This window comes from Phasianus colchicus, chromosome 16 (assembly GCF_987193195.1).
Source record: "Phasianus colchicus chromosome 16, bPhaCol1.hap1.1, whole genome shotgun sequence".
Classification (NCBI taxonomy): domain Eukaryota; kingdom Metazoa; phylum Chordata; class Aves; order Galliformes; family Phasianidae; genus Phasianus; species Phasianus colchicus.
The window spans coordinates 7,557,953-7,570,259 of record NC_143451.1 but is presented as its reverse complement, the minus strand read 5'-3'; the positions used below and the strand labels follow the sequence as shown (position 1 = coordinate 7,570,259).

The 12,307-nt window shown below is 40.9% G+C and overlaps 1 protein-coding gene across 8 annotated transcripts in view; it reads right to left on the bottom strand.

The window, feature by feature from the left end:
• Positions 1–4,609: 4,609 nt before the first annotated feature.
• Positions 4,610–12,307, bottom strand: part of CLEC16A (C-type lectin domain containing 16A) — a 134,738-nt gene continuing 127,040 nt past the window's right edge. For 3 of the 8 annotated variants that reach the window (XR_016471589.1, XR_016471579.1, XR_016471581.1), the window contains 2 exons: positions 6,197–6,231; positions 4,610–5,656 (listed from right to left, as the gene is read on the bottom strand). The gene's annotated coding sequence lies outside the window, so the exon portion shown is untranslated. The remainder of the gene's footprint in view (positions 5,657–6,196; positions 6,232–12,307) is intronic. The other 5 variants (XR_016471582.1, XR_016471580.1, XR_016471586.1 and 2 more) reach the window with 2 other exon arrangements.

The window sequence follows — 12,307 nt, the reverse complement described above, 5'->3', positions numbered from 1 at the left end:
CTCTCCATTAAAACAGCCCCTGTCTAAAACATCCAGTTTGAAGTACCAGAATACAGCAAATGACCTTTTTTTCCCCTACTCTCCCCCTGTTCCATGAATTATTTATTCCAAATGTCTTTTCTCTGGGGACGTTTTCTGTTTGGAGACGTTCTGTAAGTGGGTCTTTATTCCTTTTATAGTGTAAGGAAGCAGTTATCGTTTTGTTACCATTTACAGTAAGAACAAAAGATAATCTTAGTAATAACAATAAAAACACTGCCGTCCGAGTACGGCCATTTCAATACAGAATCATGTAATCTGGCAATCAAATCATATGGCTTACAGGAACAGAAAGACATTAGATGGTTACTGTATATGAATGCAGAATTTGAGCTGGGCTCGCTGGAGAAGAACGTTTGTAATTTATGCCCCTAAGCTACAGTCACTTGACAGCATCAATATTTTAGTTTCACATAAAAAAAAATAATTGTGCCAAATATTGATGAAAGTATTGTATTCCTATTTGCTACCATATAATAGGAGGGTCTAATGCTTATTAAGCCATTAATTTTACGGATGAAGACAAGACCCCTACAAGAGTGTAATAAGTAGGAGAGACTATGAGGTCCCTTTTAAAAGATTTTCCTTAGAGAAACTGTTCTAAGAAGGGCAGAAGTACTGCCAAGATACACCAAGAGTAATGATTTGTTTTCCAAAACCAGAAAATCCGTTCCTTTCAGTAAAAAGCAAAGTTACACAGCACTGTGTACAGAGTTCCTATGAAGAGCTGGCTCAGCACAGAGACGTGTTCTGAGCTGCAGGAGGAATGCCTGTTGTCTAAGCAAGCAGTGTTTTCTGGAGGTGATCCCACACCAATCACACTCAGTGGCAGTGGAGGAAGCTCATCACGCTGCTGGAAAAGGTTCTGAGTTGGTGGCCGGCAGGCTGTAAGTTACACTGGATTAAATTTGATTGCATATTGTGAGGGCGTGCAGGACGAGACAGAGTTTTGGTTTGTGTGGGTTAGAAAGAACTCGGTCTTCTGGCTGCTGCTACAACATGTGCTTTCCAAAGAAGTAGTCTTCAAGGACGTTACTCCTCACGCTGAAATGCACATGAGAGGTGCTGGCACAGCATGAGTAAGAAAAAGTCAGACTACGTGTAGATAAGATGGTCCACAGTACAGCCAGTGCCAGGTCTCTGATATTTTAGAGTCTCCCATCCTACCTGAAAGTTTTAAAGAGCTCTGTTCTAGTCCACTGATTAATGTCTACAGAGAAGTTTCTTTCATTTTCTCAGTGTCTGTTTCCTACTACTGAGAAGTCCCTAACAAGACTTCTAGCACAGACAAGGAGAAGTCAAGCTTCACCTGTAAGAGATCTGCCCAAGCTGATGCTTATTTTCTTATACTGCACACAAAGCTGTATGAGACAATCCCAGGATTATAACTGTGGCTTTCTGGTGTTTGTTTTATACCACATAAAGGTGCAGAGTGGATATGCTGACACACTGCTCTGTGAAGCCTGGAGAAACACCCTCATTGTTCAGGGCTTTTTTAGGCTATCTCATCATCACTGAACTTAAATTAATGACTTTAATGGATGAATGAGTTGGAATTAACCTGTTGATAATCAGAGATATTTCCCTCCCTAACTTGAACTCCTGCTGCATGTAATTTATGCTTTGGATATGACCGGTCTGTCATACAGATGCTAAATCACCACTGATTTCAAATGACCTGGAGACAGCAAGTCATTTGCTGACACAGGAAGACTCCAGCTGCCAAATTGTAGTTAGCAGGTAGCCCTGAGTAAGCGGCACTTCAGGGGTGACTTGGACAAAGCAATGAGAGCCTTCATTCATGAGCTGTCATCAAAACACTGCTAATAGCAACAACAACAGTCTGGGCTCTCCCATAGCGATGTCCTGCCCAAACTGTATGGAAGTCACTCCAAAGTAAAAATGAAATAACTTTAGTGGCAATTGCTATCAAGTAAAGCCTTAGTAATGTGCCCTCCTCTGCTCTTTTTGGAGAATCTAATACATGTGCTACACGTGTGTGCTTATTCTTAGTGCAGTCAGTGGAGGATTTCAACTTGTGTATGGCAGAGAGGGTAGAAACCTTAGCTCATACAGCCAGCCTTAACATGAGAAATACTTTAATTGCTCTTGCCACTGTGCAGACTTAACCAGTTCCTGTCACCATGCATTGCCTAATGGCAGTGAAAACAGTGCAAAGTTCTCCAGTTTAGCTGACTCATTTCAGTTACAAAGAATTCTTAGAGGAAATGTTTAGAGAGCTCCTGTCATGTTCTGCAGAAGTGGGCGTCACCTCTTTGTGCCTTTCCACGCTATAAATGCTCTAGTGAGTAACTGAAACACATCCATGTTCTGTGGAAAAGGATCCTGACATGGTTAAAGAACAAAGAAGGAATTCATCTTAATCAATATTATTTACAAGTACTACTCGCCACTTTAGAAATAATCTGTAAAGCTGGCTTCCAGATGGGCTTATTTAAACTATTGCATTAACATAAAAATAACTTTTTAAACAGGAAATATGCCTGGCATCCAATGTGTTATGTTTTAGTACGGACTGAAGGGAAGCCAGTTCTAGGGAGACCTCAGTGGTTCAGACTTTTTGATTTCATTGCACTTCATAAAAATATTGGATCTTTAGGAGAAGCTTAACAAGACTGGAGAGCCCATCAGCACCGTAGGTGAATACAGATCACAATGTCCTACCTTGACAGCTGCAGTCCTTCTGTAAATATTCTGCCATTACCACCAGCATCCAGCTTATCCATTCAGAGTGAGAACAGAATCACCTTCCCAAAGAAAAGCAACCAGAAGAGCAGCATTTTATTTCCAGAATCTTCAAATCATATATGGCAAATACTAGAAAATACATACAGGCCAGAGAGGCTGTGAAGTTACAGTCCAGTATGGAGCATACATTAGTGTGACTCTACAATATCCCAGCTCACACAGCCAAGCAGAGAAGTCAGCTGTGTATTACATCCTTTCTAGTCACTGAAAATTTGTAGAAAAGGTGAATATCCCTCACTATTCTATGTGTTTTAGCCAATATTTTGTAGTTGTATCCCCATCTTGGAGTATAAATGAAACTATATTTTTTTTAATCTTGGAGTTATTATCTAAGTAACTAAACATGGTGACTTTCCTTAAATAAGCAAATTTTGCTCTGAGATCAGAGCATCTCCATGCAGCATGTCTGCAGTGGTTTTCTACAAAGCTAAAAGAAGCTTGTCATCTAGCAGCCTTCTAAACTAAATAACAAAACTGGGACTTGAAACTCAAAGACCATGAGAAATCAGAAGATGATTGTTCAGGAATTCAAATATATTGAAGCCAGTAAATTAGCAAGCTTTCAGCTTGTCACGAAAAGCAGCAATAGATGATAAAGGCAAAATCAGGATGCATTATTTTCAAAACCTGAGGAGCCCACAAAACCACACTTGCAGTAGTGAATTATGTTGCAAAATCTGACAGTGCTTGTTTACTCCAAATAGAAACTGTCAATACTTTAAGAGCTAAATAAGAAACATCAGCTCATGTAAATGGTATCTGGAAATGTCACATAGCATGAAGTGCAGAGCAGGCATGAAGATGTGAGCATATTTTTACTTGCACTTTTGGAGTTTTGACAGTTCAAACATCAAGTATTTATATCCAAATAATTACAAATATTGTTGAGGAACATTTGAAGAACTGTAGCTCTGCTACAGGCTTGAGCTGGTACGAAGCTCAGGCAGTAGACATTTCAGAAAAGCACGGCAGACAGCCCTGGATTTGCAAGGCAAAGTTCATCAGATCGTGCAGGCTTCCTTACCAGTTACAGGGTCATTTACGAGAAATGCGCAGGGTGAAAGTGAAAGGTGCAGACTGGTTTCTTTTCACGTCCATATATCTCTGTATTTTGGCTATACTTGTATCTTGATTCTTTTAAAACACAATACAGCAATTACTAGCAAACAGACCTCCCGTGCAGATTAGATATTTTCACTTTCATTGTTTACATAAATGTTCAAGCAGAGAGAGAATTGTGCTCTCCTGTTTTAACCTATGCTTTGACAGAGACCCTGCTTTATTTGCATTCTGGTGCCTCTGACCCTCCTTTTGCTGGGAATTCAGGGGTTTTGGTCCACTTCAGACCATGGGGACCCCAGCAGTCACCAGTGGGACTGAGGAGGCTGTCAGTAGGGCTTTCACACGCTGTTAACTGATGCAGTCCCTTTTACACGCACTTCTGTCATGTCAAATAATTGGGTGAACATCTCTTTTGGGTGGCAAAAATATTCTCCAGGCCCTCTTTTTTTTTTTTTCCCTCCATTGTTAACTATGGGGAAAACCATTTGTTAACTAGAGTTAACCATGCTGATTAAAGGAATTTATAGTTCAGGGCAGACTTTTTAAAATGTGAGTGGGCTGGCCCCAATCACTTCCCAGTTCCACTGTTCCACCTTTCCTGGTAAAATTAAGTATTTGTGTATGGGTTAGATTCAACATATATAACGATATATAATATCATATATAATATATATATATAATATATATATATATATATTATATATATATATTATATATAATAAAAAACATTGGCTGGCTCAGCCTTCCTTGGTTTTAAGTAACTTGCAGAATCAAGGCTGCGAATAAAAGTCCTTATTAAGAAAGCCTGAAGGTCATACTCATAGGAGTGAGCATTTAAATTGTGGCACATTTTACTCACAGGTGGCAGTGTTCACTGAATGCCCTTTTTGCTTGAAGCTGCTTTCTCTTCTGTTTCTTATAAATGTAATTATACCATCCTGCATTATTGCTGGACACATCAGCTGGGGAAAACAAATTCCAACCAAAGGAAATGGAACTGAAAGTAATTAGAGCATCTTTTGAATTCACCCTGCAAAATTAATGTCTAAAACAGATAATTTCTTTCTAAAGGCTGCATTTCCCACCCTAAAACGATAGCTACACCAGTGCTATCTTTATAATCTTTATCACACAGCTGTGGAGTGTTACTCACTAATAATTGTAAAGACTTGCAAAGTCAGGAGAGAGGTAGAGCTGTGTTGTTCTTACAGTGAAGGGAAAGCTTAAGTTTCTGTTCTTGAATTCAAAGGAATTTGCATGTCTTGCAAGTTGCAATTTACATTATCTTGAAATTGAAATCTCTGATCTGTAATCATGCATTAAGCTGCATGAAATTCCTGGTACATGAGTAGGAGAGGATTTATTATTGCTTTGTTGTTTCATTAGTGTAAAACAACAGATGCTTTAGGAGAAATGCTTTAATTTTTCCCAGTAGCCATCTCTCATCCAAGCACATACTGAACAGTGAGTTTCCATCATGGCTTTCATTTGCTGTGTTTCATTCACAGTTATACTATCTACAAGTGTCTAAATATACAGCACCTCATTTTAATAGCTCAAATGTCCTATCTTCTTGTGGCAGCTCTGTAAGTAAGCAGACTGTGCGTTTCAGAAGGTGGGAAAGGGAAGGGGCAGGCATGCAGCCAAGCCCTGGCTGTCCATCCTGTTCTGGTGGAAGAGAGCTGCTGCCTCCACTTTCCAGACTTTACCAAGTGCTACAGCTTGAACTCACGCAGTTTGGCCTCTGTGGAAGCAGGTTAGCTGTGATCATGGAAATAGAAGGTTCCTGTGAAGGTGAGATGAGACATCTATAACGCAATTGCAAACCACGAAAGCTCTGAACTTTGTCTAAGCTTGGCCAAATGCCTCAGGAGGAAGGAGGGCTCCCCCCCTCCCCATTATAGAGCAGTCTCTGATTGTGCTCTGCTTGGAAATGAAGTACTTCTTGCATCTTTTTTTTTCTTTCTTTCTTTTCTTCCTTCATTGCTCATGGACCCTACAATAACACTATCTTTTTCACTCTGCTGCAGTTATAAAGAAACAGATGACTTAAAACCTGGGAGGCAGTGCAGCTGCATATTTCAGCAGACAGGAAATACTGCACTCACAAAACGTTGCAAACACATAACTAGGACTACTTCTACTTCAGAAACAGCCTTGGTCCTGTGTGCAGAGGTTAGATACAAATTCTAAGCACAAGTTCGGTTTTTTAACTTCTCCAGAACTTCTTTCTGGGCCAAACCTGTTGTTAATTTTAGCATTTATTGGCTACTGTAGCTAAGACTGAATACTCATTTAAACTCACTAGGATACGAGTTGTACTCACAGTATATTCCAGGAAACCTTAGCTCACATTTTCATCTGAAATACAATGAATACAAATATGAATACAATTACATACAAAGTATTAACATAAGACACAAATGCATTATGTTTTTCTTTGACTACAATTCCTTACTACAATTTGATCTTTATAGGACAATTGTCACTATTTTTGCAAACTGAAAAAAAATCTCATCCCTTCAGTGTCTTAATTAGAAACATTTTCTTTCAATCATCTTTTAAATCCACCGGTTTTATCTAGTAGTTGACCGTGAGATCAATCAAGAATTCAGGCTTAGATCCCTTCCTGGCACGGAGAGACTCAAGCACATACTTGTCAAGCTCATTTTGAAGAGATGACCTTGCCACAAGCCTATAGAAGTAAGCACTCTATGGTCTTGTGAATTCACTTTAGTGCACAAAAAGGCATTCAGGAGCCACTGAGCTACAGACAGAAAGAATGGGACTTTCCTTTAAGCCTGCAGGTTTAGGCATTGAGTTGAGAGAGGTGAGGCACTGAGTCCTGGCTCAACTTCAAATACCACTTATGTACTTTATCTAATAACTGCTTAAAGAACAGTATTTAACAGAACTCAGAGGAGACACCAGAAATTCAGTATTTCCCACACACAGGTGAGTGCTCAAGCTGTTAGGCTCCGAGTCTCCCTTGGCTAACAAATATTCCTCCTTCCCTTTCATTGAGAAGAGAACTCTGCTTAGCAGTGAAGACACCTTCCAGAAAGAGGAGGACTCAAAGTTTGACTGCCATCATGCTAAGTGGGGCAGAAATCTCAGTTTTCCATATACTGATCACCTCCCCAGCAACGTTCTCTCAAGCTTGCTTGATTTTTTAAAGACTGCCATTCTTCGAAGACCTGATTTTGAAAAACAGAACTCTCTAAACCTTTGATTAATGTGTGTGACCTCAAGAGGGAGAAATGTTTCAGACATACCTCTGTAGGCAATAATTCCTTACTGGCTGTTAGCATGGCATGCCGGCTACTTTGGATCTGCTTTCAGAGAAACTCAGCTCTCCATGCACACTGCAGAGGAACACAGTGCTGGTCCAACGCTTTATCTCAGGAGCTTCACAATTTATGCTTTGTGACAAACCTCTTTTCTGGCTTTTAGCCTAATTAATTAAAATAAGGTCACCAGCCAGTCTGTTTTAGAACAGGGCTCAAATCCATGTCTTTTCAGTTCTAATTTAGTATTCGAGTGACTAGATTGTCTTCCCTTGCTGGGCCTGCTTCCCAATCTGTAATTAAAAAGATGACCCCTGCAAAAGGCTTTATCATACACAAACGAAAAGCATGGTTTAAACAGCAGTTAGTATTGTTTTTCACCTAGTGAACTTCCTTTGTCACATTTAGAGACAAGCAAAGCAGGTCTTCAAAGTTTGAATTGCCCTGGAAAAGCATATCTACTTCTGGGATTCATATCTTTTTATTTCCTGTATTGGCATACTATATAAGTACACTCTGATTGCATGCAATGAGATCATTGGCAAAAGATGTAAATAATACATAAGAAACAATGGAAGTGGAGAAAGTGGACACAGTTGAGGAGAATTTAGATGATAAAATAGCAAGATGACAGACTGACCGAATACTCATTCAGATGTAGGGACCTGAACATATTTGCAGTGACCACCCCAACTCTTATTTGAATCGCAACCCACGAGATAATGATAGGTAATAGAAAGGCAGCAATGTTCTTCTGAACTCAGCCTGTAACTGTTTTGTCAATAATGAACTGTAATGCTTTTATTAGATGTCTTCAGCATGCAGGGGTGAAAACATGATGGTTCCATCCAGCAGAGGGGGCTTGCCAGCAAGTTTTTTTGAATACAAATCCAAGTGATTTCTTTGGAAACTGAGTGATATTATAACTAAACTGACTTTTATAGGAACTTGCATAGTATTAAAGATAAAAGCAGAACTTCCTGCGAACAAGAAACACAAATATAAACAGACAGAATACAAATTGAGTGTCTTTCTGGTTAACTTTGTTTCCCTTTCTTTTCATTGTGGCTTTCCTATTTCACCAGAAAGCCCTCTCAGTTATAGCTGACAGGCACAGTGCACAAGAAGAAGGTTTTTCTCCTAATTCCTTTGAAAATCTGAGTTCAAGTTCCTATTAAATCTGTCCCTGCAAACTTCTTCAACATATGTACAAGAGAAAAACAGAGGAAGACGTTGAGGGAAGCTCAAGATGGAAAGTTTTCCAAGCCATCACAGAGCTGTGGGTTGAAAGGCATGACATGTCATCCAGGGGTTCAGAACACTGCAGCACTGTTACTGAATTATTTTAGGCCACATGGAATTTTAAACTGGCAACCTCACAATATGGTGAGTCCAAAAGAGTGCATGTAATTCAGAGTCATGGTGTAAAGAAGCCCATTCCAAGTTAAAGCTTAAAGGCAAGTTGCACACAGCGTTAAGACAAAAGAATGCCACAAATTAAAAATGGGCTGGCTAGTCTTCTGGCAGAATTCCTTTTATTTCATGGTTAATTGCCCCCAAACCTGTTTCTTTGCTCTGTTTCCACTCACTCAGAAGAAAAGTGCAGGCAGGTGCATGCTTGAATACTTGAGAATTTTACTAACTTCATTATTTCTTACGAAGAGAGTGAGCACTTGAATGGCACTGCCGACTGCCGCTCAAAATCTGATTCTTTTATCTCTATTGGGAACTAGCTGCCAGTTTTAATGACTCTGACAGAGGTAATTATTTTCATCTCTGTGGCTCCAGATTCTAGTAAAGGAAATATTGACAGTGATGTTGCCCTAAAGTAACCTGACGTGAAATGCAACCCAGAGGTACCAGAAGGTGCAGGTGACTCACCGCGGTGATACGGCTGCAGTGCTCTCCCTCGCCGACACGAGCACAGCCATCCCAGCACAGCAGCTGTCATTGCGCCTCGCAGGGATGCAGGTGGGTGCAGCGCTGTGCAGCAGCCCGGGCTCTGCCTACTCACCCAACTCCGGTCATTCTGGTAAGCTCTTCTCAGAAAGCAGGATCTCGGCAGCCCGCCCTGTGTTTGTGGGGTACTGGGACTGCTACCCACATGGCCCAGAAATTTTCCTTAAGTGCTAATATACTTAAAAAAGGAGTGTGTGGGGGAAGAGGAGAAGTAGAATTCGAGTCACTCAGTGAAATAACATTCAGAAATTAGAATTTCTGCGTGGAAGTGGATGTACTGTGCTCACAATCTATATCAATGTACCACTGACAGAAGAAAGTGCTGAACTACAAGGGCTCAGGCCCCCAACCAGGAGCCAGGCACTCTCAGTGCTGCCTCCCTTCTCACTGCCATTTGCCAACCGCTGCATCCCTCACCTCTGCCTTCTGCTCCTTCCTGGTGCCAGCTTGGGTATCCCCTTCTCAAAGGCTCTAGGTGAAAACCCTGACTCCTGCTTTTGAGATTGGAGCATTTCAAAACATACCAAACCCTCCACAAGTGACAGCTGTGAGAGCAGCACAAGATTTCTTGTCTGAGGAGCAACAACTCTGCAGTGGCTTTCATCAAACAGAATGAACTGCATAGCACTGTTGTGTGCCCTACTGGAGGGAACTGAGAAAAAGAGGATAAAAGTGGGTCATTTTGGGAATCACAGAATCACAGAATTGTAGGGGTTGGAAGGGACCTCCAGAGATCATTGAGTCCAACTCCCAATTTGCAAGAAAAAAATGAATCCACTTATATGTTAATGACCTGAGTCAAAGTACAAGGAGCCTGCACTTCCCAGAAAGGAAGTTCAGTAACGGAACCACAGATATGCTTCAGATGCTAAATGGAAAAGTGGAGAAGGTAGATAATTCTCAGAACAAAAACCAAAACTGTCTGAAGTATACGTTAGTGGAGACAGAGAAAGAAAGTAAAAGACAGCGTGTTGAAAGTAAAAGAAGCGCTAAAGAGTAAAAGGGTATCAAGCAGAATATTCAGGAAGCAATTAATAAACAGCAGGCTGGAAGGCAGAGAAAAGCAGAGCGGAGTAAATTTTTAAATCTGGGACGCTGGGATTTGTTCATGCAGAGAAAGGTCAGATGGGGACAGAATCCCAAGAATTGTGGAAGAAGCCAATACAGAATTAGCTGAGACTAACACAGGATGAAAAAAAAAAAAAAGGAGATTTAGGAATGTGAGCTGGAGGAGATGAGACAGCCTAGAAATAAGAGAAGAAAGAAAGAAGCAACAGAACAAATACTGCATGGGATAAGGAAGGGAAAACAGAACAGCCCAATCTAGCTTAGCTGATGGGAACTGCAAATCTCTCAGATTTGCTTTATTAATTGCTAATGCTAAGTGTAAAGCTTGGTGGGTACAGAACTTTTTGCAGACGCAACCATCTGCATGAGTTCAAAACAGACTAAAGGGAGTGTTATCTTAAATGACAGAGAAGTATCAAAGCTATGAATCCAGTGGAATAAGGAGATGACATCTGACTTCAAATATCCTTGGGCAGGTGAGACTCTAGCTGCTGCTGACCTAGAAACTACTCAGCATTGCTCTTGCTGTTATTTTGGCAAGGGCATGGCTTCTTCAGCTTGGATCATCCTTCTGAAGATGCTAACTCTTTGAAGGAACAGTCCGTACAATAGAAAATGCATTATAACCAAGAACTTAATCATCTCCCACCCTTTCAGCATATTCACACTCTTTAAAATAAAAAAGTCATTCTTCAGTCTTCTTGCACATAAAAGGAAAGCAATGAAAACTTCACTTTCAGGCCACCAAGAGATGCAGGTAAGAGCCATTTAAACTCTGTTAATGGAAATTCTAAGAACTTTCACATGAAGATCTAACAAGAATCCAAGCAGACAGATGTCTTACAGGCATGGCTCACTGACAATTTCACAAGAAGTTCCAGCGGTCTTGCTTTTCTACAATAAGATCATTACTTCAAGACAACAAAAACATTGGGCCATATTGTCAGGTTTTTTTCCTCCATGGATGAATAGAGCCCCTCTTGATATGGTGCAAAAAGAGAAGTAGAAATACCCAACTAGAAAGGGTGTCTGTGCTGAGTTCCCAGTGACTGCAATGGCTGAGTCACATTGGGTTCTTGGACATGCAGGGGAGTTTTGGCAGGAAACCGCCTACCACTGTATTTACAGCTCCACTTCAGTACGCCGTTCGACTCAGCTCAGTACATGATTTTTATCACTCTGGATGCTGGGGACGCATTTGCACAGAGACACTTTCCAAAAGGCCACATGTGTTCAATGTTGGATTTTGGTGAGGTTTCCACATATTAACTTCAGATGGAAGAAGTACTTCCCCTTCTATCCTTTTAACCCTCAGTACAAAGTAACTTTTCTCCATCAACTCTGATGTCTTTGAGTCATACCCAGCATGCATGTATGTTTTTCACTGCTGAACTCTGTCATGTTTTCATGGGATATACTGTGCCAGCATAGGCTCCTACAGTAGCACATCAAGCACATGGAGACAGAGTCCTGCCCTGCCATAGAGCAAATTGTCTTCCTCTGGCAATTAAAGTAATGAAACAACAAGAAGCTTGTACCAAAAAAACACGCTGCAACTCTAGCAAAGCTTCTTCTTATACCTTTCTTCTTTGTAAAGCATAATCTTATCTATAGAAAGCTATGTTAATAAGATAGTAATTGCAAATTCCAGCACTTGAAGGCTGCAAGAGGCCTTCCTTGTCTTTTCCTGCAAACTCTGTCCTAGTTTTGTGAAAGAGTTTAGATCACACATTTCACTAGCACCCCTATGTCACTCAGCACACAGATATGTGAGTGGGCAGATTTCAGGTTGCATGTACAAATGTAAATCTGATATTGCCCAATTTTTCAGTTTTAGATTTTGTAAGCACATAGCATCCATCAGCAGAGCCTTTGCACCTAGGTGCAGGACAGGAGGCAGGTCATGGTGTGCACTGTACAGAAGTACAAACTGCTAATTAAGAGAACACTAATTACTCTTGGGAACAGTGGTGGGGTGTTTGTGCAGGTGTGGGGGACCTGCCTACGTTCACAGAGGGCTCCCTGGTGGAGCACACTCAGTCCAGGACAGCTCCACAGCCCAAACCCTCCGAGTGACATTCCCAAACCTGCTGCTTTTGCTGAAGCCCTGGAAAATGGGACAG